The 20,693-nt window shown below is 38.4% G+C and overlaps 1 long non-coding RNA gene across 1 annotated transcript in view; it reads left to right on the top strand.

Annotated features, from left to right (window-relative positions):
* LOC128776494 (uncharacterized) overlaps window positions 1-20,693 on the top strand; it is a 51,178-nt gene that overhangs the window by 3,241 nt on the left and 27,244 nt on the right. Inside the window, exon 2 of the long non-coding RNA XR_008421556.1 lies at window positions 14,670-14,750. This is a non-coding gene — a long non-coding RNA (uncharacterized LOC128776494). The remainder of the gene's footprint in view (window positions 1-14,669; window positions 14,751-20,693) is intronic.

Here is a 20,693-nt window from a genome sequence, read left to right as displayed (position 1 = left end):
CTCTCTTGCACAAGAATAAATAAACATTAAAAAATTTAAAAATATATAGAGAGCCTTAATTCATCCATACATCTGGATGTTCTCATTTTTTTCTAAGGTCAAGCCTGACCATCAGAATCATGTGTTAATACTCTTTTTGTAGCCTCTCATAAAAGCACTCATAAAGCTTCAGTATTCTGTCATTGACAAATATTGAGAGATGGTAGCTATTGAGAGTGGACCTGTGGATCATTATTTATTCAGTGTAGTGATAATGTTAAAGACATAACCTAGTCTATTACCAGAGATCACCTTAAAAAGAAGAGATATTTCCTACTGGTCCTTTTAGCTTCTGGCTCCCAAATGAAGAAACGCTATGATTCTCCTAAGCAATTAATTTATGATCTGAACAGTGTGTTACATGTAAACCATGTCCCTCTTTGCTTTGACTCTCCATTAACTTAGAGACAGGATCTTGGCTTCTAGCAATTGTGTATCCACCAGCTAATACAAATATATACATTTTGATGTATTTATTTTATTCCCAACTGTATTAGTTAGCTATTGCTGCATAACAAATTACCCAAATGTTAGTGTTTAAAAGCAACAAACATTTATTTTCTCACAATTTCTGTGGATACAGCTTTGCTGGGTGCCTCTGCCCCAGGACCTCATAGTTTGTGATCAGATTTTGGCCTGGGCTGTATTCTCATCTGCAAGCTTGTCAAAAGGAAGATCTTCTTCCAAACTCACTCACAGGATTGCTGACAGGATTCAGCGCATCACAGTTTGCTGGATTGTATTCCATAGTTGCTGGATTGTGTTCCATAGTTTCTGACTGTTGGTCAGAGGCCCCCCCCGCCCCTTAGTACCTTGCCAAAGGGCCCTTTTCATAGGATGGCTCACTGCATGGCAGTTTGAGCAAGCAACTGAGAAAGCAATAGAGAGGGAATAGAATGTAAGTCAATGTCTTTTTGTAACCTGATCTTGGAAGTGATGTTCCATCACTGCTGGGGTATTCTTTTTTTTTTTTTTTTTTTTGTCTTATCAATGGTTACCTTTTTTTTTTTTTTTTAATATATGAAATTTATTGTCAAATTGGTTTCCATACAACACCCAGTGCTCATCCCAAAAGGTGCCCTCCTCAATACCCATCACCCACCCTCCCCTCCCTCCCACCCCCCATCAACCCTCAGTTTATTCTCAGTTTTTAACGGTCTCTTATGCTTTGGCTCTCTCCCACTCTAACCTCTTTTTTTTTTTTCCCCTTCCCCTCCCCCATGGGTTTCTGTTAAGTTTCTCAGGATCCACATAAGAGTGAAACCATATGGTATTCTGTTTATTTGATGGAGGTCGCTAGGTCTAGCTTATATTCTAGGGAAGAGAACTGTACAGAAGCATGAATACCAAAAGGTGAGGGATTTGGGACCATTTTAGAAGCTATCTTTTTACTTTCTTATACATAGTTCACCTTTGCCTAAGTCTTCAGTTACTTTTATTCTTTGTGTTACACATACTTCCATTACTTTACTTAAAATGCATACATATCATATGATAACATATGGTGTGTGTTTTATCAATGTATATTGTATGAGATTGTACACCCTTTGTCATTCACTTTAACAACCACAATAATTAGTTTATTAATCTATCTGCTATGGGTATAGATCTGTTTTGAAGACTAGGAATACAATAATTTACCCAAAAAAAGAAGAAAAAAGTCTTGCCTTTAAGAGCAGTTATGGGGATCCAGCTTAGCATACAATATTCTAACCGAAGAACATTTTTTTAAAGATAATTCCTCTTTATATATTTAGGGTAAACCCAATCTTGTCTTGGTATATTCTCTTTCCAAATATATATTGGATTTGATTTTCTAGTTTTTTAAATCTCTATTTTTAGGATTTTTACATATATTTTAAAGAGTAAAATTGATGTGTAGTATCCTTTTACATGCCTTATTTGGCTTTTGATATAAGGATTATACTTCTCTTGTGGAGTAAGTTAGATATTCCCTCTTTTCTGACCATTAGAAAGAGTTTGTTAAATTAAAAAAAAAAAGGATAGTCTGCATTTTGAACATTTGGTAAAATTCATCTGTAAAACTCCTGGCTCTGCTATTTTATTTCAGTATTTTTATTTTTATTTTTATTTAGCTGTTTTATTTGAAGATTTACAGACTAACTTCTCTAATACCTACAGGATTACTTGAGCTTTTAACCATCTTGAAATAATGTCTGCATGTATATATATTCTCCCTTACATTTTTTCTGTTTCATCTCAGATTCCAAAATTATAGGAACGTAGTTATTGGTAGTGTTCTCATTATCTTTTTAGTTTCTATTTGTAGTGTGGGCCCCTTTTCATTCATAATATTATGTATTTGTATCTTCTTTTGATGAAAATTGTCAGATTCATCTATTTTGTGGGATTTTTATTTTCATGTATTCCAATTCTGGAATTCTTGGATCCCTCATCTGATTTCCATGTCTCCACAATTCTAGTCTCTGGGCTGTGAATTCCAGGGCCCTGCAAGGCTCCAAATCTCCCTTTCTCCCTGGGTTTTGATTCCCTGATTAGTTTTGAATGAGATACTCCCTGCTATTATAGTATGGTTCCCTACATAGAATATACCAGCCTCTCTTTATATGAGAAGAAGATTTGGATATCACGTGATTTAAAATGGGGGAATCTTGGGGTTCCTGAGTGGCTCAGTTAGCTAAGTGTCCAGCTCTTGGTTTGGGCTCAGGTCATAGTCTCACAGTTTGTGAGGTCGAGTCATTTGTTGGTCTCCAGGCTGACAGTGTGGAGCCTGCTCAGGATTTTCTCTCTCTCTCTCTCTCTCTCTCTCTCTCTCTCTCTCTCTCTCTGTCCCTCCCTTTCCCCCACCCTCAATAAATAAATATTTAGAAAAAATAAAGTAGCTGAATCTTTAGTGTATCCTAGTTATGGTTTCTTAAGCCAATTCTGTCTCAGTCAGAAAATCTACTCTCAGAATGGAACAAAGCACGTCTCTGTGTCCTGGGAGGTATTCCCCATCTCTTCTTGATTCCTCTGCACCTTGGGCCCTAACCCTGCCTCTGGTGCTTTAGATTCTGGGTGGTACCATCCCCTGTACCTAGTAGTGGTCAGACGTTCGGTGCGTCTCCCTTGCCTTTATCCACTTAGCCAGTATCCAGGCCTGGCCATCCCTGACATTGTCCACCTTAAAAATAATCCACCTTATTTGCTTTTCTGCCCTTAACTGTTTGGGTCTTCAAGAGAAAGGGAAAATGTCTAGCCACTGCAAATGGATGCCTGGAAAGAGTTCTTCTGACCAAAAATAAAAACCTGAAGCTGAAGCTTAGGGATTGATTATACTTTATCCCTTTGTGTCAATTAGCTTTGAAAGATTTAGCAGCTATGATGTCTCCACTTAAAACTCAGTTGAATCTCTATACAAAAAGAAAAAAAAGGCCTCTTAAATTAAACTATCTTTTGAACTTTTATTAAATATTTTTTAAAGTTTATTTATTTATTTTGAGAGAGAGAGAGAGAAAGAGGGAGAACAAGTGGGGTAGGGGCAGAGAGAGAGAATCCCAAGCAGGCTCTGCACGGCCAGCACAGAGTCCGATGGGGACTCGAAATCTGGGCTCGAACTCATGAACCGTGAGGTCATGGCCTGAGCCAAAATCAAGAGTTGGATGTTTTACTGAGCCACCCAGGTGCCCCTTTATTAAATATATTTTAAACTGATTTTTCTTTCTGCATTATCTACTTTCTGTGTAATCCATAACAATGTCTCTCACTCACATCGAAGAAATACGTGCCTAGTAGTGGATAAGCTGCTCTGGGTCTCTGTTTGCCCAGTATTCACTTACAATTTTCTAATGCCTGCACTTCATCTTGATATGGCTTGGTACCCACGTGACAACAAAAGTCAGGCTGTTTATTTCCTTGCCCTTGATGTTATTTTGCCCAATGCTGAAAATGAACCTAAAAATAAAAATTCACTAACAAAAGTGACTATGATGGTTTATTCTGTAATTTTTCCATTTTTCTTATTTTATAAATTTGCAGAGAATCTCATCAGTCAAAGCTTAGGGAAGAAAATTCTCCACTTCTTTTAAACTGTTTAATAAGGGCTGTGTAATTTTTAATCTTATAGATGGGGATCAGTGCTATAAGGAATAAGCAGATACTCTCCCTGAAGGAAATTGATATCAAATGAACCTCAAGAGTCATCTTTGGTTTGGTATTAATCATTGCTTAATTATCCCCTTCTTTGGTGCTCTTGGAATTTTTCAGAGACGGGACCACAATGCCAGAAAACATAGAAAGTGTCCTTTGTTCCTTGAATTAAGGGCTCTTCCGCTGTCTGTCTCTCCCGCTCATTTGTTACATCTAACAATCTGGAAGTGAATGTGCTTAATAGGCTTTGTCTGAGAAGAGCTTCATTTCTTTTTTGTGAAGGAAGCTATAGCCTTGGAATTGTCTCCTCATGCACTCCACCTTTTGACAGCACTGAGCCTTTATTTATGAAAGAAGTTTAATTAATGCCCTTGGATAAACTGTTAACCTTTGAAATGGTTTCCTGATGCATGGAGGCCCTTTCTCTTCTGCCAGGAATTGATTTTGGAAATGGCCCTGCCTCCTCGTGACTTATGATTCAGAGAGAGGAAGAGACCATGCAAAGTGCAACAAGGCGGGGATGAGAGCCCCGTGAGGTGTAGTGATGAAGGGTTTGCATCAGTATGTGTAAAATATAGATCATTGAAAATGTGTGGAATCAACTTCAAAGAAAGATGATGGTTTTACAAAGAGACCGTAATATCGTGCCATTGAAACAAACTGTAACACTGAAAATATAAGGCAGTTTTCTGCCTTGTAAAGCAAGGTTCTCAAATTTCGAGTAAAATCATAAGAATTTTTTTTTTTTAAGAATGGCATAGATGATGGATAGACAGAAAGGGAAAGGAAAGACACAACGTTCAGCCTAGTAAATTTTATTGTATTTTCCTGGCACGTCGCCCAGAGACATTTGCAAAGAAAAAGATGCCAGAGTTATTCTTTAGAGGGTTAACTCATATTAATGTAGTTATTGTTCACTGTACACACAGATGTTTTTTAATTAAGTGCTATTTTAGGAAAGTAATTTCTCCAAAGCAGAAGCAATATTTGGGGGCAAAGTGTGTGAGAAGTGTTGCAGAAGTTTCCTCGTGTTTGTGGTAATCTAGCCGAATAGTAACTCCTGGTAAAATTAAATTACTGTGTCCCCACGTCCATTTCCCCGGTAGTACAGTCAGTGGAGACTTCACAGTTTTGTCATTCCAATTATGCCCTTCAGAAGAATACCATATTGGTTTGTTTGCACAGAAATTACAGAAAATACAATCTGCCACTGAGGAAAATAAATAAAACTATGTTCTCAGTTATGTTATTGCCACTTCAGTTTTAGACCTTCTCTTATAAAACCTATTTGTTTTCTGTACTAGGGATACAGATTGCTTATTAAATTAACAAGGGCCAAGCAATAAAGATCTGAGTAGAATAACAATTCGGACCCCACTGGACTATAAAATAATTCCATTTTTCTCAGTCAAATTGTGAGTGTTAAGCTGCCTGTCGCCTGATTGCGCAACACCACCACCTCACCTTTCCCCTACAGTCCTGGAATTTTCCAATTAGGAGATAGGCTTGTGCTTGAGGCTATGTTATCTACACTCTTAGTCTTAGCCAGCATAGTACATTCTGTGGAGCGTGCTGAGAACAGGCTAGAAGTGAAAGAACATTCTTTTGACCAGGCCAGTACCTCCCAGCCATGTCACTGCTCACTGATCAGGAGCCACAGCAGAGCCCCCCGCTAATCCTGCCCCTCCTCCATGGCAAGGACCACTCTACCTGCTGCTTTCCTGGCACGTGTTCTCGGGGCAGGTGTGTGCAGCTGAGTGCCACCTGAGAGATGTAGGCTGGCCTTGGGTAGGTTGTAGAAGAAGAAAGAAAAGGCAGGATAAGTCATGAGTCATGAGGTCCTCCAAAGTGAGATGAGATAAAGAATGTCCAGGCTCTGGAGTTTTTCTGACTTGGTGACGGGAACCAATTTCCTGGAGGCATCTTCTCGTTTTAAAGTTCCTTCTGCCTTGTATCACCAGTGTTCAGGATCTTGGGATGACAGAGTGTCATACAGTCCAATTTCTGTTTTGCTCATGGGAAAAATTAAGGACCAGTGAGCAAAAGTAATTTTCCCAATGGTGCACAGCTTCTTAAGAAACAGCCCAGTCCCTGCAAGCATCTGATTCTCCAAATTCTTAACCTGAAGTTTTTACTAGTGTGTAAAGGGAAATACAATTTTGATGTGTAACTAAACTGAAAGAGCCAGAAATGTAATCTTATTCTCTGCTTGGTAAGAGATGGTGATAGAAAGCGTTTGCTTCTGTCCAGCTTTTATTAAGCATTGAAAAAGGGTGTCACCATTGCCGTCATCTCTAATAACGCTGCTGCTTCCCTAGAGTTTTTAGGAGAGTGGGAGGGCCGGAGGAATCTAAGTATTTTCTCTTCCCTGAAATCAACAATAAGACCAGGATTAAGTTCTCTATGATCTAAATTCTATTATCATTATTCATTGACCTACCATGAAAAGTATTCATGAAAAGTATTCGAAGAGACAGGAAACATCATGTTCTGCCATCTCTGAACATTGTCTAACACTGGACTTCTGGACCAATTTTCATAATCTGTCTTCCCCATCGTCACTGTGAATTCTCAAGATCCATGGTTCTTGAACTTCAGAGCACATCAGATTGCTAATCCCCATTGCCAGAGCTTCTGATTCAGTCGTAGTCTGGAGTAGAGCCCATGAATGTGCATTTGTTTTTTTTATTATTTAAATTCCAGTTAGTTAACATATAGTATAGTATTGGTTTCAGAAGTAGCATTTAGTGGTTCATCACTTACATATAACACCCAGTGCTCATCCCAACAAGTGCCCTCCTTAATGCCCATCACCCATTTAGCCCATCCCCCCACATACCTCCTCTCCAGCAACCCTCAGTTTGTTCTCTGTATTTAAGAGTCTCTTATGGTTTGCCTCCCTTTCTGTTCTAATTTTATTTTTCCTTCCCTTTCCCTATGTTCAACTGTTGCGTTTCTTAAGTTCCACAGAAGAGTGAAATCATATGATATTTGTCTTTCTCTGTCTGACTTATTTCGATTAGCCTAATACACTCTAGTTCCATCCACATTGTTGCAAATGGCAAGATTGCATTCTTTTGGATTACCAAGAAATATTCCGTTGTATACAAATACCACTTCCTCTTTATCCATTCATCCGTCGATGGACATTTGGGCTCTTCCAATACTTTGGCTATTGTTGACAGGGCTGCTATAAACACTGGGGTGCATGTGCCCCTTCGAATCAGCATTTTTATGTCCTTTGGATAAATACCTATTAGTTCGGTTGCTGGGCCGTAGGATATCTCTATTTTTAATTTTTTGATGAACTTCCTTACTGTTCTCCAGAGTGGCTGCACCAGTTTGCATTCCCACCAACAGTGTAACAACCTCTCTGCATCCTCACCAACATCTGTTGTTTCCCGAGTTGTTAATTTTAGCCCCATGAATGTGCATGTGTAGCAGCCTCACATACGATGCTGCTGCTGCTGATCAGGGCACAACACTTGAAGAACCACCACAATAAAGAAACGTGAACGTAAATTATAATAAAAATATTGAGAATCAGTTTTCGTACACAGACTATAGGTCACTGAAGCACACGTATTAAATTAATAATACTTTATTATTAAGAAGAGAGAAGGAGATTGAAGTTGATTGTAGCGGAAAAAGATTTTATTTGTATTGGTCAAATGTGGTCAAAAGAGAATAGATTAATATAATATTTGTGCAATTGAAAATAAATTATGTTTTTAAAATAGAAATAATATTTACTTTATGGTAAACAGATTATTAAATTTTTCCAATTTTGTGAGATCAATACCCTAATTTCTGTTTTTCTAGAAAATCATCCACCCTCACCCCCTCAGGAGGCTGGGTGCTCTTTTGTGGATCATTTGAACAGAATCTCTGGATGTGGGGGACACAAAACACAGTAGAGAATTGGGGTGAACAAAATAAAGTAGGGGAAAAAAGGAAACGCAAATGGAGGATTATGGAATTCTCACCTCTTTTCTCTGGACCTACTTCAGAATGCTTGCACACAAGTTGGTCCTCCTGCACCCTGTTCGCCCTGTGTTGCCTGTCATAGGAGATGGATAAGGACTTCTCAGCAGATTCCTCTCCGAAAGGCCTCTAGATACTGATGTTCGGACATACCTAGTGAAAAGCTAAATTGACCTGTGCTCTAGTGGTGCCAATAACTGACAAGTCCTCTCCTCCTAAACAGAGCTTCTTGGGGTGCCCGGGTGGCTCATTCGGTGAAGCGTCCAACTCTTGGTTTCAGCTCAGGTCATGATCTCACAGTTCATGGATTCAAGCCCCTCACTGACACTGCAGAGCCTGCTTGGGATTCTCTCTCTCTCTCTCTCTCTCTCTCTCTCTCTCTTTCTCTTTCTGCCCCTCCCCTGCTTTCTCTTTCTCAAAATAAATTAATTAATTAAAAAAAAACAGAGCTAATCAACAATTTTTTCAAGCCTTGCTCTTAGAAAATAAGTTTAGGGGAGCCTCGGTGGCTCAGTCGGTTGAGCGTCTGACTTCAGCTCAGTCATGATCTCGCAGTTCACGGGTTCGAGCCCCGCATCGGGCTGTGTGCTGACAGCTCAGAACCTGAGCCTGCTTCAGATTCTGTGTCTCCCTCTCTCTCTGCCCCTCCCCTGCTGGCACTGTTTCTCTCTCAAAAATAAATAAACATTAAAAAATTAAAAAAATAAGTTTATGGACAAAAATCACAAGACATTGAAAGAAAATGCAGAATTTGAGAGATATAAAAGCAAAAGAAATAACAAATATACAGACACAGAGACACATGTACACACACAAAAGGGAAATAAATCCTATAATCCGTATCCTCAAAGAGAGTAGAGAAGACAGTGCTTCCACTAAATTATAAAATCCACTACTTTTAAAGAGGCATAATTAGAGATCAAAAAATAGTGCTTGAAAGTTGATGCATAAAAATTAATAAGTAGAAAAGCTCAGAAGCTGAAGAACAGAATAGTTCTAAGAATATGTAATAACAGTGATAAAAAAATTGAGAAAGAATATAGGATATTAGAGATTTAATCTGAAAAACAGTCATTCCAGAGACAGAAAACAGAATGGAGAAGAAAACTATATATTAAAAAAAAAATTACAAAAGTATGTGCTAATTTTCTGGGACATTATTTAGTTCATCAGTGACTGATAGTACATTCTGTTGACTTAGCCAAAGTTGTGAAATACTTCATATCGTGCTTCTTATAATAGGATGAAAGTAATATCAGCAGTTAAAAAGTCAAGTACCAATCTACTAAGCATATTCTTTAGAGATGTGGAGGTTTACCACCAGTGGACTGAGCTAAACGAATTGAATGTCACTCTGGACAGTGAAACTAGAAAGTGGGAGAGGTGAAACAGAGAGAACACAGACTTTTCCTGTTACACGCCTTTTAGGTGTCTTTTTTTTTTTTCCTATTTAAGTTTTTATTATATGTATGTACCACTTAAAAATTAAAATGTATCGGAAAAGAAAATCAGTAAGCACACTTTTGAGAAACACACAAAAGAACATCTGACCGATGTTGAGGCATTCATAGTGGTTAAGAAGAAATTTTGACAGGTTGTGTCTCTCATTTCAATCCCTTTTCTCACGTAATCGATGACTGCATCTTTCCCATGCCTTCTTCCTGCCATAGTAGCAGACTAGGGAATTCTGCAGAGATTAGAAACATAGAGGCTACGGTTTTGGGGAATCAGGCACAAGAGGAGACCTACGCAAACAAGCCACTCTCCTGCTCACGTAGAAGAGGAGAGGTTTATTTTATTCATCGGGCTATAAAATGTACAGACTACATTGGCAATTGTTATTACATCGACAGTCTATTTTATGGGATTATTGTAACCCTAAATCAGCGAAAAAATATTCACATGAGAAGTCTTTAACCAGTAGTGCATCATGCTATTTAACAGAGCATTGCATGGTCATCAGGAGAGGGCACAGATAGTTTTGAAGGTGGACGAACCTGAGTCTCAGTGCTCTTTCAGCCAGTTACTGGGATGGGACCTTGTAAATGCTTCTTAACCTCTTACACCTCATCTATAAAATGAGGGCAGTAACAGTGGCCACCTGCTTATGCCTGTCAAGTGAAATTCAAGTTCGGCAGGTGAAATTCTTAGTTTAGTGCTTAATGCTACATGGGAAATAGTAAACACACTTTAAATCATAGACTTAAACAGCGATGGCCATAGTATTCCTCATTATTACTGAAAGAAGTAGGCTGGTAATAATGTGAAGAAAATTTACAATTATAATGGAAACAGTCCCCAAATCTAATTTTAGTGTTTGTGATGGTTTTGCCTCCCTAAAAACTGTTAGCTCCAAAATGGTAATTAGAATTAAGTACTTTAGCTTTAAGATCTTTAGTTTTTAGTTTAGTTTTAGTTTAAGGCACCTGGGATGGCTCATTAGATTAAGTATCCTACTCTTGATTTTTGCTCAGTTTTGATCAAGCAGTTCATGAATTTGAGCCCCATGTCGGGCTCTGCACTGACAGCCTGGAGCCTGCTTGGGATTCTCTGCCTCCCTCTTTGTCCCTTCTCCGTGCTCTCTCTCTCTCAAAAGAAAGAAATAAACATAAAAAAAAAAAATCTTTAGTGTTAGTATTCTTCATTGGAGTGACAACACCAGATGAGAGATAAGAAAAAGAATAAAATGGGAAGATATTTTCAAAATTTGGACTCCATCAGTCCAATGAGTCAGGAGTTTATGTGTATTCCCTCATTCTAAATGAACAAACAACTGCAGGAGAAAGCTTCCTTGAGTTGTGCACAGTGGTGAAGACTGGGGTTCTAAGAACCTTTGAGAGCTGGGTGAGCTACACCTGAACTCTTATTTCTCTGGTGCAGCTACCAGAATAATAGAGTCCCAGAAGACAGACATTATGGACAAAACTTTGGGGTCTCAGCAAAAATAAAATTTTGGTCTTCCCTAAGTGTTCCCAGGTTTTATTTCTACAAAGAAGAAGAGATTAGGTATTTTAGGTAGGGAATGGAAACTCTAGGGTTTTATCCTTCCTGCTGAATCAGCAGATCCTTTGCTTTCTGACCTTTAGGCAGTGGCGCAAGGCTCATCCATTTGCAAAGGTGTACAGCTGAAAAATAGGAAAGGGTGCTGTCCCTTGGGCTCTCTGCATAGGAAGGGAGTTTTTCATTGTGACTGTATCATTTGTTAATAATATGGGCTTGCTTCAATACGAACAAAGAGTTCATTTTATAAAAAATCAAAAAACTGAAAGACTTGCAAGACATGATGAACATAAATATTATGCCCTTTTTAACTGACAGGTGAAACGAAGTAAAGAAAGACGAAGTGCAATCCCGTAGGTGACACGGGAAGTGGCAGAAACATACTTTGAAAGTTTTGATCTTGAAATCTCTGTCCGCAGTCACCTTCCACATCCAGAACCCCGTTTTCCTGTCTGGGTGCAACGTTGTGCTATTTGCCTCTTTCAAGAAGGAATTTCTCTAAAGATGGGGGAATGGGAGTCCTCAGAGGATGCTGTCTTCCAAAACTCATGTCATGTAAGAGAAACTTCTGTGAAAGCCAGAAAGGAAATGAAACATGACTAATTAAGCATGTAACCTAACCAAGGAGATGTATAGCAGTTGTTGATATCATAATCATCAGAGCCAATTTGTGAAGCGTCAGAATTTACATCACAGAGTTACAAGTGAGGCAACAGAAATACCTCTTGTGAGGTAATTGTGATGTATTAAAGGCAGGTATATTCCCACCAAACTAGAATATAATTTAGATTTCTACCTAACATCCTGTACATGCAGAAAGCCTATGAAATGCTTCTCAAAAGAATAATTTAAATAGATATAGAAAATGAACACTTTCTCCAAAAAGCATGATGTTTATAGGTTCCAAAGGTATTCCCATAGTCTTACCATTAGAACATTTTTTAGATGACAAATTTATTTGTATGTGTGTATATATATATATATATATATATATGTTTATAATGACTATATATAATATGATTACATAAATATAGGATTATATATTATATATGCATACATATATACACATATGTGTGTGTGTTTCTCTGTCTAGATGCACTAAAATTAGAGACAGAACTGCATCTTCACAAAAAATTAGCTACTTTTCTAAATAAAGCTGGAATATTTCTAGGGGTAATTTCTTATATGTGAGATATTTGATCCCATGTGTCAGAATTCTACCTGTAGAATTTGCCCAGGACACCCACTTTTCAACACACTAAGATCTATAGTAATGGTCATTATCTCTACAACTAATTCTACATTTCCTTCCCATGGTCCTTCACCTAAATATTGTATAGAATAAAATGTTGTTTGCAACAACAGGCTAAGAGAAGGCATTTTAAAGTCAAGTAAGAAGAGTATTATTGAACTGTTGTGATATACTTTGCTTAAAAACTATTTAGGAGCTACTCAATAATGGGTATGCAGCTTCAGATTTAATAAACTATATTAGGGAACATCTCACAGAAAGCGGATGCAAGAAGGTTGAAATGACAAGGCATCAAATGGCATCATGTCTTCCTCCATCATTGGGGAAGCAACAATAATGACTGAGATTCTCAGATGGTCAACCAACTACTGACTTTAGAAATCTCTGTATAAGAATAAAAATGCTTCCCCCCCCCCAAATCTATACATAGAAACTCTTTCAAAACATTTGCCCTTTTGCCCCAGGGACCAAATTATGGTCAGATTCAACAAATACCACAGGAGTTCCTAAAAAATAAAACTCAGGAACAACCTTGAAATGTAACATCTAAAAAGAGCGTGATTGCATCTTGCTGTGGTTTATCCTGGGCTCCTGTTCTTTCTTGTACCCACTCGACATTTCACTTCCTGCTCTGTCTGTGCCCTCAACTCCCTGCACACATCACACTACTCTTTCAGATTCCCTGATTCTATCTTACTTCCCTGGGGCGAGCTGGGAGTGGGGGAGAAATGGCAAATGGATTGTGAGCAGGACAAAAATGGCAATATGTACAAGAATAGCCACATCTAATTTAATGTTATTTATACTGAAATGCTCACCCATACACGCAACTGCAAATTTTATTTTATTTAATTTATTCATTCTATGGACAGAGAATCATTTTGACCGTCAGAGGTCTGCAGGTGATGTTGATTTCCACCGCTGTGGGCTCATCCCATCTAAAAACTTCTTAACTTTATTCATAAAACTAATAATATGTATTTTTGTATTTTATAAAATGTTAATGTTTAGATGAAGCCACATCTGTGGCTATTGTAATGTTCCTAAATCTTCTGGTCCCATAACATAGTTTCTACTTCCCTGAACACTTAAGCTTTGAGTGTGTGGACTCTGTTCACTATGTATCTTCTATCACGGCCTGTCGACATACTTGCTCTTCCTTAAATATGTACTTGAAGTGTACAATTCTCAGAATTCTAGCTCCAGCTGGCAGGCAAAGGGAATTTTGTATGAATACGTACTTTGAAACTAGGCACTGTACTATCACAGTGTCTCCAGAGATTTACTTGGGAGTAACACTTAACTATGACGTAAGGTTAGAAAGGTAAGATGAATTGTTGGATGATTTATTATTTTGCTAATTTATCCCCAGTTATGTATTTTTAAGTGTGCAACTAGCATTTCTCTTGTGACTTCAAAAACCAGTGAGTGGTAAATAATATATTAGGAGCATTTGATAAATTAAAAAGATTCAAGTAGATGATAATTCTCTGAAAGCTCAATTTAATGGCTCTAGAGCACTTACTGTTGGATTAATCAGACAGCTTTAATCAGTATATTCAATATACGTTGTTTATTAACACATACTTCTTCAGGATTAACAGCACCCTTCACAGTTCATGCGTGCAACAACAGCATTTGCAGTCTTTCTGATCAATTTTATGTGTAACCTTTCCTTATAACCTATTGTCTCGTGTCAGAGTGCCAGTCCTGTCATTAATAGGAGTTAGTCAGGAATTAGAAATTAGAAAGAAATAGGTAACAATCTGCACATATTTTTACCTCGCCTTTTAACACATTTTATTAAAATTACAAATTTACATCCTATGCACTATAAAAGTATAAATGACAATCTACATTTCTCTTTTGTCCCAACACATTGGATGATATGCTCCTCAAAGGCAAGTACTATTTTTTAGCAGACGCAGAAACCAATGCCGTGTCCGCACAGCAAGAAAGCAATAATGGTTTTGTTGAACAAACTTGACGGTAAAATGTTATCTATCCATATCACAAGTAGAAGTGGCCCAGTATATAATAAACACTGTTCATCCAAACCGGTTGTTCAAAACGGCTAAATTACATTGACAAAAACATTGAAGGGCTCTTACTATACATATGAGAACTAAAACTTAAAAAAAAAAAATTCACATGACAGTTTAAGGAATATCAGTATGGCATTTAAAGAAGCCTATGGGCCCGAAACTAGGCAACAGGTACCCCTGTTATGAGAAGAAACTGGGCATGATATTTTCAAAAAGGTTTTTTTACATTATTTTTTTAGGTAAGCTCCATGACCCGTGTGGGGCTCGAACTCACAATCCCGAGATCAAGAGTCACATTCTCTACCAACCGAGCCAGCCAGGTATGCCCAAAAAGTTTTTAAGCAAATGTCTATCAGGAGAATTTAAAATTTTATGTGTTTTATAAATTTTTCATTTTAAATATAGATCAATAATTATTTTAATGTTTTAATTAAAAGAGGACTTCATTTTCCTTCTGCTAAATGATCAAAATGTTTCAACTGTAAAATTTGGACTTCATTGGTTTTAAGTTAGGTCCACCACACATAAGTGAAGATGAAAGAATTATAGAGCAAATTTTTCAGAAAGACAGCTGCACACTACATTTAAGATATTTTACACCACAACAGAGCATTCAGCATAAACGTTTTTCTCTTCCCATTGTGAGTCAAAGCGATCTTTTTGTCCAGCCCTTCACCAGTAGGAACTGCTGGGCAAGCTATGTCTCCGTGTGCATTTGGGAGTCGGGGGTGGGAAGAGAGAGGAGTGGTCAAAGCAAATGACGAGCCAGATCCTGGTTAAATCGCATTATACAAATCCTGCTCATTCATCCCTGCCTGGAAACGCATGCAGAAATTGTCAGCACAGTCCAGATTTCTTCTCAATGGTCTTGTGTACTGAGGAGCAGGACAGTGGCCCATTTTTATGCCCCAGAAATAATTTTAAGCATAAACCTGAAGTGTTATAACAAAATATCCAAAGCCAAATTAAGTTGAGTTATATACATAGTTGGGGAAAAAAGCAGTACTTGAAGGTTGAACTTTGCAGACTAGGAGAGCTGGGTAATTAACTTAGCAACCATGATGCAGGAATACGGCAATATGAATGAACATGATCATAGAACTCATTCAAGGACAGCCTCACATATAATCGTGTCAACAGAGAAGACCAGAATCATGAGATTTCCTTATCTATACTACCTTTGGGTTTCACCAAAACTTTTAAAGAAAAGGTAGAAAATAAATAGAATGTCTGGGCAACTCACTCGTACACCTGTTCATCATTGTGTGCTTATATGTATATGTCTCCTTGACATTAAACATACACTCCCTAAGTGTGAAACTCTGTGAAGCAGGAGTGCCTGGGTGGCTCAGTTGGTTAAGTGTCTGATTTCAGCTCAGGTCATGATCTCGCGGTTCGTGAGTTTGAGCCCTGCGTCTGGGAGCCTGCTTCAGATTCTGTGCTCCCTCCCTCTCTGCCCCTCCCCCATGCACACTTGGTCTCTCTCTCAAAAATAAATAAAACATTTTAAAAAAATTAAAAACAAAACTCTGTGGAGCAGAAGATTTTTTTTTTTTAGTATTTTTTTTTCACTCGCGTGTATGTAGCACTGAAAACAGTGCCTGGCACATAGAAGGTGTTTAATAAATATTCAATGGATGAATGGATAAATGAATGAGTGAATTATATAAGCAGTTTTATTTTTGCTTCCCTCTATCCCTTTAAACCCATTCAGTATTTGCACCCCATCTCCTGCCCTTGAGTGACAATGAAGACCTTTAGAAACCTTTTGGCCACTCTGAGATAATAGAAAGGGCTATGATAACTTTACCAAATTTGCTCAAGCAATGTAAATTTCCTTTCCCAGATATTGCAAAGTTCTAACTTGATTTAAACTTAAATCTCAGTTCTGCCTTCAGCTGAAGCCTGTAGCAAGCAGTGGGGAAGAAGAAGCTTCCTTTCTGCTTCCACCAGCTAATGTTTGGGGAGCTTAGATATAAAATTGATGGAAATACCTGTACTTCCTACATGACCACCACTGTCATAGGCAGGTGTCATGCTATCTAGACCTTGCAGGTGTTTTAAAGCTGACTTTCCTGTGTAGGTGCTTATCTGAGTTCTTTGAAGTTCCCTCTGCAGGCCCCATCAACTGCCACTCCTGTGACATGGCAGTGTCTCTCCTTGAGCCTATGGCTTTCAGTCCCACTTCAGCTTCTGTCCCCGATGGGACGGCTAGTTACCACCTGGATCCTCTTACCCGGGAGGGAAAACCCCGTGGGCAGGACTCATTTTTAAATGTCCTCAGTGTGATGCCCTCTGATGCTGGAGTCACACCCTATTGACGTGTGTTGGTGAGGAATGCATTTTCTTCCCAACCGTAGCATTCTTCTCTTCCACGCAAGCCAGTGCAGCTATCTCGAGCCTGACTGGGGCACCAGTGCCCTGTGGTCCTTTAACTGCAAACTTGCCAAGTCGTCCGTAGCCTTAGGTGAAAGGGCTATACCCCTTAAGGGCACTGTGGCTCTTAATACCATTTCTACAGAGAAACTGTTCTCACAAAATCGTTTCCCAATCTCAGTCAACCCTTACTTTTGATCTTCTTGAGGGGCTCCTGGAAAGAGACCCCAAATCATGTAACCAGTCCCCAAATAAAAAGTTCAAACTTGAATTAATAATTTTCATCATGGTGGTCTAGGGCAAATTTTATTTTGGTTCTTGTTATCTATTGTGCCTGGGTCTCTAGATGGAAACATCTAATTTAACAGCCTACTACGTATACACGTAAATATACAGTCAGGAATGGCAAATAGGTTTTGATTCCCATGCCATTCTTGGTCCAGTCAAAGAGCCCTGCCAAAGAGCCCCGACCTGAGGAGATCCAGGCTCAGGAGCACGGACGTCTTTGTGCCATGCCTGCCGAGGGAGAAGTTAGGGGCGCTCTTGTGCCTGACAGGATCTAGGAGAATGGATGCCAGGTTTGTCTTGTTCATGCTGTATTTCCTGTCTTAGCCACGTGCCTGGAATCAAGTAAGTGCTCAATTAATAGGTACTGACTATATGGGCAGGAGTATGTATACATAAATGAGTGGCCATATACATATAGAGTTATATTAAACACACATATAATGTTTATACATTAATTTTATATACATGAGTTAACTAATAATCCAAACATTGTTTAGTATTCTATAAGTTCAATTCTCTTCAAGTAACTCCTTTTTATTTTTATAGGAGTAATTTATAAAATCCTGAGGCAATATAATTGCATGAGGCATTATTCAGGATATAAACTTGAATCTAATGCAAATGAGAATTGACAATTTCAATATCCTTTTTTTTTTTTTTTTTTGAGAAAGAGCACATTTGGTGAGCAAGGGAGGGGCAGAGGAAGAGGGAGAGAGGAAATCTTAAGCAGGCTCCACACCCAGCTTGGAGCCCAACACAGGGTTCAATTTTACTACCCTGGGGTCATGACCTGAGCTGAAATCCAAACCAACTGAGCCAACCAGGCACCCTTCTATATCCCTTTCAAAGAAGTGCCTGAACAAGGCCAATTGCTGCCTGTATTGCCATGCAAAATATGATTTTAAATACAGTTAACCTGAGCTTTCAGAATATTTCAGTATGTTTATGCAACATCATCTATAAAGAAAAAAAAGGCAGATACAGAGAGATACATAAATTCGTGACCCAGAGTACATATTAATTGATAATGCTTGGCAAATATTTACTTTCTATTTGCTGGTATTACATTAATTATGGGCTTAATGTTCACGTTGATGATGATACAGATCAGAAGATACCATCAAGAACACAATACCCATATAAACGTAAATGTAGTTACATTCTAATAGATGAGGTAATATGAAAGATGGATTTAAAAACATTAAGTTGGTATTTCTGCAGAGGCAACATTAGTCTTTCAGTTTCTTACACAGAACAACATGGATAGACTTTAGGAAATATCCACATGGAAGACATTTTTGTTTGAAGGTTAAGGTTTATAGATATTTATCTGGAGACTTTCTCCACAGAATGCCATAAATATGGGAATTCGTTTTATTATTTTTACTTTTTTAATGCTTATTTTTGAGAGAGCGCAAGCAGAAGAGGGGCGGGGGGGCAGGGGGGGAAGGATCCAAAGTGGGCTCTGTGCTGATAGCAGCGAGCCTGATGTAAGGTTCAAAGTCACAAACCGCAAGATCACGACCTGAGCCCAGTAAGTCGGGTGTTCAACCAACCTGAGCGACCCAGGTGTCCCTAAACATGGGAATTTAGAAAACATTTGGATATTTGGCTACTTTAAAAAATGTTTTCCTGGTTTTTTTTTCTTTTTAAAAAATTTTTTAAAAATATTTATTTTTGAGAGAGAGAAAGAGGGAGAGAGAGAGAGACAGTATGAGCAGGGAAGGGTCAGAGAGAGAGAAAGACAAAGAAACTAAAGCAGGCTCCAGGATCCCAGCTGTCAGCACAGAGCCTGATGCAGGACGCGGAGCTCGAAGCCACAAACCATGAGATCATGACCTGAGCTGAAGTTGGACCTTCAACTGACTGAGCCACCCGGGTGCCCTAAAAATTTTTTTTTCATTTGAGTATTGCCCTTCATGAGAACACAAAGACTTGTTACAGAGTATTTCAGATATCTAGATGTTGTCATGTGGCTTGACAATGGAGTTAATTAGAGAACAGTAGACGGTACTCAAAAAGGGGAGAAGCCTGCAATAGGGATCATACAAATCCACTGGTTATAGATGGTGATAAAAAAATAATCAAATAAGTACTTCATCAGTGGTTTTCAAATTTGAGATAGATGATATTTAAAAATGAATAGTTTGGAAAATAGGATATCTGGATGTAGGCATTAGCAACTGTTGGGCCACAGGCAAAAAGTTATGTGAACTCTCTGAGTTTTGGTCTCGTATATGGAAAAAAGAGCATGTTGAACTTAGTAATTACCAAGGAAATTTCAGCAAGCACAATTTTATAAGGAAACAGAGCCCCTAGGCAGGAAAAATAATGGAATACAATGGAAAATATACATGCTTTGTTACACTGGATTGTGAATTGCTGTATGGGGGCAGGGGGAGGAAATATACTACCCCTGAGGACAAAATGTATGAGAGATGTAAGTCTGTGCAACATTCCTAAGGCAAATAAGTTGAGGGAATGTGAATGACATAGGACAAATCCCCCCTGTTAATGTTCAAGTGGCACTTCCTCTAATTGTTTTCAGAAGCGTCATTTATATATATGAAAAATATCCTGCTTTAATAATGACAGCAATGTCTTAACTCTGAAGTTGGCAGAAATATCGTCTCCGTAATGTTAATTTTTCAATGTGGCAAGCCTCACCACGATTGCATTCTTAATAACTGATCTAGAGGTATAAAGAAATGAGTATGAGGTTTAATTCCATTTTTAAAAAGGCTAATATTTTAACTTAGTTTAGTAAGTGAAACACTAAAAGGAAATATTTTTAAATATCATTCTCATAAATAGGAAAATAAACTAGATCTTTCATCTGAATATATCCTAGAATCATTCTAAGCAGATCTAGACATGCAAATCTTGACATGGATGTAACTATTTACTTAATATCCTTTGGGAACCAGACCGCACAATTCACAAATATCAACTCAGCACCTACTCTGAGCATCCGCCTTGTGCCAGGCTTTGGGAGCTGAGATAGAAACAGACATAAGCATCTTCAAAAATTTTATAATCTATTGGTTCCTGACCGCTGAAATCTTCCCTAATACTGTTGATCCTGTATCTGAAAAATTTAGCCTCACTAAGCACCTGAACAAATCCTAACTGTCAATGAACCCCAGGACTACCAACAAAGAAAAATGGAATTTATTTTTCTGACCCAACCCAGTATCCGTAATCCAGTCACCAGCTTAGACTAAGGCCTGGTCACAGTCTGAATTTATCTTGAAGACCCTTTGCATTCCGGAGAGAGCCTACTATTTCTGCCACCGGGGCTGGGGTTCTGCCCTGAAATTTAGCCCTTTTGGTTAGGCCTCAAATGCATTAAGACTTTACCAACAAACTTCTAACCTCAGGGACTAGGCATACTCCCTCCACCCTTAAATTTCTGGCTGTGACCTTCCTTAAAGCTAGAACTCCCTGAAACTAAGGTGATCACATCTTTGTAACTGCATCTTTACCCCTGTCTGGTGACTTCCTGTGTCCATGTCCTATTCAACTGATTAGATCCCTGGGACAGCAACCCTACCTGGATTGTCACCAAGGTCACCACTGTTCCCTGGGCACTGTTATAT

The sequence above is a fragment of the Panthera pardus genome, unplaced genomic scaffold (genome assembly GCF_024362965.1).
Source record: "Panthera pardus isolate Hobbes unplaced genomic scaffold, ASM2436296v1 HiC_scaffold_13, whole genome shotgun sequence".
In the NCBI taxonomy this organism is placed as follows: Eukaryota; Metazoa; Chordata; class Mammalia; order Carnivora; family Felidae; genus Panthera; species Panthera pardus.
This window is presented reverse-complemented; position numbering and strand designations above follow the sequence as displayed.